We start from the raw sequence: 6000 nt of genomic DNA, 5'->3' as shown, positions 1-6000 counted from the left end.
TGGTAAGTTTTACTACCATAAGATCAAATATTATTATTACCTATAAATGATCCTCTTGGTTTAATGTATTTGTCATTTTTTCAGGCATTGAGAATGAGAAATTGAAAGACCAAAGATGAAGAAGAAAACTCACTCAAGTCATTCGTCATGCCTCATGGTGCATTGGTGCTCTTGAATGTTATTATTGAACTTGGAAGTTTATGTAATAGGCCACTAATCATTATTAAACTTGGACTTTTTGTTTCTATTTTGAATATAGACTTGAATATTTTGAGTAGAGACTTTGAACTTGAACATTTGAATTGAATTATTTGAGGAAGTTTCTTTTGAAGTTTATATTGAATTTATGGTGGTTGTATTTTAATGTAAATGTTAAAATTTCACATAGATTACAATATTACATGTTTCTTATAATTAAATTTTTATTAATTGGTAATATATTTAGAATTAGTTCACTTTTGTAAATATGGAGGTTTATTGACCTACAAAAATCAAATTGTTCAATAGAACGGGAAGTAATGAAAAAGAACATTCAAAATTCAAAATTCAAAAAAAAAAAAAAAAAGAAACTGGTGACCCAACCCGAAAATTTTGGGTTGGGTTGACCCTTAAAAATGAACCGATAGGGTTCATTATTAGCCAACTCGATTTTTTGGGTTGGTCCTCAAAATTCTTCCAACTCGGCCCAACCTGAACCATGTACACCCCTAATATTTATGCATACATAAAAAACGTTGACATGCATCATCTTTATATTATAATTTTTATAGTATAAGGGTGAATGATAACATGTTTGCTTGGTTGTTACGCGATATATATAAGTTATGTATAGTAATGATCAGATGTTGCATGAAGCATACACATAATTTATAATTGTTATAAACACCTCGTTGTGCGCAATATTTTTTTAGTTGTTTCTTTTTAAAAGTTAAAGAGAAATTAGAACTAAAATAAATAAGAAAGACATGCATGCTCACTTAGGTTTAATTCATGGTTTTAAAGTGTTTAAAACTTGGATCACATTGACCTAAGATCACAGTTCTAATATGATTAGCAACTCTAAGGCTTTAATTCTTTTAATCAGTTTAATAGGATTAAATTGGCTAATAAAAGGTTAAAGTGTAGCAAATCTATCTATAAGGGACCTTTTGTCTAAGGCGGGTTCTGTCTTGGCTGGGATATTTAAGTTGATAGAAACATAACACCCCTACCTGGGAACTTACCTGGATAGGTGAATTAGATAGATTTGATGCATGCATGCAAGTTAAGGACAGTCCATTAAAGTGTTTAAATATGACTACTTGAACTTGTTTTTAGACAAATGTTGTTTATGAGCAGGGTTTAAAAAGATGACTTAGACTAAAATCAGTAGTCAGATTGTCTAGGTTAATGAACCCCTAGGTAGAACATTCAGTGGGAGGTACTTGGGGCATAAGATGCTTCACTTAAACCTTTTACGTTTCTCCTAAATAGTCCACACCATGAGATCTACCCTTGGCCTCGCGGCACCTTTGGCGTGTCCCCCTATCGGATGGTGTTTGGGTAGGTCAATATCAAGGTGGATGGAAAGAGTGTTCATAGTAAGTGGGAGTGGGAATTGTGATACCATATCCCTCGGTCTCCCTCGTTAGGTTGAATAAAGTTACTGTGCATCGCCTCGAGGCACCCTGGGAGTGTCCCCCTAAAGGATGGTAGTTTTGCGTGTTTTTTTATTTGATATCCTATAAGAGGATAAGGTAACTTAATGTCTTGTCCTAATCTGCTTCTTCCCTATGGTGGGCTCACTAGGGTGGGACTTTGGCACCGAAAGTGAGGGGTCATAATTACGCGGTATAGTTAAAGGTTAAGAATTCTAGACCGAAAAATGGTGGTTGTTAGGTTCAATTCCAAGAGTTGGTTCTACCTAATGGTTGAGAATGTCTCATCCCAGTAAAGGGACAACTGATCACCCCACCGGTGACATTTGTCCTGCCTCACTAGGGCATCATTGCAAAACTGATTGGTTTAAAAGTGGTTTAGCGAAATCTAATAAAGTTTTGTTCGTATTTTTAGCAACAACACTTTTTCAAAATGGCAACAGTGTTGGCTTTGTTAAGTGCCAAAAAACTAAATGGCGATAATTTCGCAACATGGAAACACATGATCACGACGATCCTAATCATCGAGGATCTCATGTTTGCTCTCACGGAGGTCTGTCCTCCTATTCCAGCTCCTAATGCCGCTCGAAATGTTCGGGAGGCATATGAGCGATGAACAAGGGCGAATGAGAAGGCTCGGACCTACATCTTGGCAAGCCTTTTTGAAATCTTGGCCAAGAAACATGAGCCTATGGTCTCAGTGCTGAGATCATGGAGTCCCTACAGGGGATGTTTGGAAAACCGTCTGAACAGCTTATGCATCAGCCTCTTAAATATATATTCAACTCCAAAATAGAAGAAGGCAACTCTGTTCGTGAACATGTGCTTAACGTGACGGTCCACTTTAATGTGGTGGAGTTGAATGGGTCTACCATCGATGAGGGCAGCCAGGTTAGCATAATCCTGCATTCATTGTCGGAAAGCTTCCTGCACTTTGTTAGCAATGTGATTCTTAACAAAGTGAAATATAACCTTACAACTCTCCTCAACAAGTTGTAGACCTACTAATATTTATTAAAAAGTAAGGAGAGGAAGAAGGGTGAGGCAAATGTTACTTCATCCTCCAGGACGTTCCATAGAGGTTCGACCTCAGGAACAAAGTCTGCACCTTCTACTTCTAACTTTGGAAAGAGGAAGAAAAAGAAGGGTGGTAAGGGAAAAGGGAAGGCGCCTGCTAACCCACCGCCTGTCGCCCCAAGGAGGCGTCCACCGATTGAAAAGGGAAAGTGTTTCCACTACAACCAAGATGGACACTGGAAGAGGAATTGTACTTAGTATCTGAAAGAGAAGAAAGTAGCCAAGGCCGATAAAGATAAATATGATTTACTCGTTCTTGAGTTAGTACATTCTGACCTTTGTGGTTCTATGAATGTGCGAGCCCGAGGTGGCTATGAGTATTTTATCAGTTTCATTGATAATTACTCCAAGTACGGGTATGTTTATCTTATGCCACGGAAGTCTGAATCCTTTGAAAAGTTCAAAGAGTTCAAGGCTGAAGTTGAAAACGCATTGGATATACGAATTAAAGCACTTCGATCAGATCGAGGCGGAGAGTTTTTGGACTCGACATTCCAGTACTATTTGATAGAACATGGAATCGTTTCCCAACTCTCAGCATGGGGTACACCTCAGTAAAATGGTGTAACGTAGAGGAGAAATAGGACCTTGTTAGACATGGTTCACTCGATGATGAGTTACACTTCCTTATAGGACTCGTTTTGGGATTTCGCAGTGGAGACTGCGGTATATATACCCAACTGTGTTCCCTCCAAGAGTGTTGTGAGAACACCTCTGGAGTTGTGGAACGGGCGTAAAGCTAGTTTATGTCACTTCCACATTTTAGGTTACCCTGCACATGTGCTTGAGGCTAATCCCAAGAAGTTGGAACCACGATCGAGGTAATGCCTCTTTGTAGGCTACCCCAAAAGTACACGAGGGGGTTATTTTTATGATCCGATGGAAAATAGAGTGTTTGTTTCAACAAATACTACTTTTCTAGAGGAGGATCATATAAGGGACCACAGTCCACGAAGCAAAGTCATGTTGCATGAGCTTTCCAATGAAACTACTGAAACTTCAACAAGAATTGTTGAAGTGCCTATTACATCAGCAAGAGTTGTTGGTGGGAGTTCATCTAGTAGGTCGGTTCCACCTCAAGAGTTGAGGGAACCTTGACGTAGTGGGAGGGTTACAAAGTTGTCCGTTCGCTATCTGGGTTTCACGGAAATCCTTGCTATGGTAGCAGATGGCGACGTTGAGGATTCATTGTCTTATCGGAAGGCGATGGAGGATGTTGACCGGAATGAATGGGTCAAGGCCATGGATCTCGAGATGGAGTCTATGTACTTCAACTCAGTATGGGATCTTGTAGATTAGCCTAATGGGATAAGACCTATAGGTTGTAAATGGATCTACAAGCGCAAACTGGGTGTTGATAGGAAGGTATGGACCTTCAAGGCTCGACCTCTGGCAAAGGGTTATACCTAAGTAGAGGGAGTCAACTATGAGGAGACTTTCTTGTCTGTTTTCATGTTAAAGTCGATTTGCATCCTCCTGTCCATTTCAGCTTATTATAATTATGAGATCTGGAAAATGGACGTAAAAACGGCCTTTCTGAATGGCAATCTTGAGGAGACCATTTACATAGTGCAACTTGAGGGATTTGTAGCCCAAGGTCAAGAGTAAAAGGTTTGCAAACTGAATCGGTCCATTTATGGACTGAAACAGGCGTCTCGATCTTGGAACATACAGTTTGATACTGCGATCAAGTCGTATGGCTTTGACCAAAACGTTGATGAACCTTATGTCTACAAGAAGATCATCAACGCTTCAGTAGTCTTCTTAATGTTGTACGTAGACGATATTCTACTCATTGGGAATGATGTAGGTCTACTGACTGTAGTTAAGAACTGGCTAGCGACCCAATTCCAAATGAAAGATTTGGGAGAGGCTCAGTTTGTTCTAGGTATACAGATCTTTCGGAATCGTAAGAACAAAGTGTTAGCACTGTCTCAGGCATCATACATTGACAAGATGTTGCTCAAGTACTCAATACAGGACTCCAAAAGGGGCCTACTGCCATTCAGGCATGGAGTCACTTTGTCTAAGGACATGTGTCCTAAGATGCCTCAAGAGGTTGAGGAGATAAGACGGGTCCCATATGCGTCTGCCGTTGGTAGTTTGATGTACGTGATGCTCTATACTCATCCAGACATCTGCTACGCTGTGGCCATAGTCAGTAGGTATCAGTCTAACCTAAGCCCTTTTAATATTTCTGACTCGTTTACGAAGGCTCTAACGACTACAATGTTTGAGGGTCACCTACGGAGCATGAGTCTATAGGATCGCCTGCGGCTGGACTAGGGCAAGTGGGAGATTTTTTTTGTACTCGGCTTTTATGCCCTAGTTTATTGTTTTGTACTAGTTTTATGTACACCCCACCTCGCTTTAGGACAAGTAGGAGATTTTTGGGGTTGATGCCCTAAAGTCTCATGTCCTGTAGTTTGTAAATTGTTTGTACGAACGCTTGTGTTGTATAATATATGATATTTACTTCATATCTTATTTTTTGCTCAGTTGCATGTTTTATTTGCTTTACCACAAACCAATAAACATAAAATTCCTAGTTATTTGTATGTAACTTAAGCATGTATATGGTGACATGCAAGTGAATCATGTCTTGAGTGATAACCAAAATGGTCTGTAGTATATGGATATATGAGGGAAATCTTTTCCTGGTAACGCTACGAATGTGGCCCGCTTTGTGGAATGGTCACAAGTGTTGTGACTTGTCACAGATGATCTGATCCTGATCATTCGTGTTGGGGACATGCGAGCGAGGGCGTCCTATACAAAGAGTTTGTATTAGACCTGACCACAAAGTGTTAACGTCTCGTTATATAACACCGTTCATGACAGAGACTTCACTTCACTAGGATGACCATAGGTAACATGACCTCAATCCTGAGTGAGTTGGGAACTCTTGCCATTGAGGGCGGTCATTTTATTTGTATGGGTGTAAGTGGCCCGCTACCATTTTGGGGATTCGTCTGATCTGGGAGCTGGGAACTCAGCTACACAAGATAGAATTCACTCCTTCCCCGAGGCAGGGGTAAGTAGATAGATAGCTCCCTTAAGGACTGATTCTAGGGCTTGAACGATGTGGCGCCATACACATTTTCTTAGCCCGAAAGGTGTTCACATGGACTATGTTGTATTGTTCATTAGAGGAATCAGTGGTACTTAAGGAGTGAGATGTAACTTCAAAGGCAAAACAGTAATTTGGCCCAGCTGTACTTACGAGCATCTGTGAAGGGCCATCTTACTCATGATTGGTTATATCCGATAATATATATTTGTGGTA

This window comes from Benincasa hispida, chromosome 12, assembly GCF_027475165.1.
Source record: "Benincasa hispida cultivar pf3 chromosome 12, pf3_genome.v1.1, whole genome shotgun sequence".
NCBI lineage: Eukaryota > Viridiplantae > Streptophyta > Magnoliopsida > Cucurbitales > Cucurbitaceae > Benincasa > Benincasa hispida.
This window is presented reverse-complemented; position numbering follows the sequence as displayed.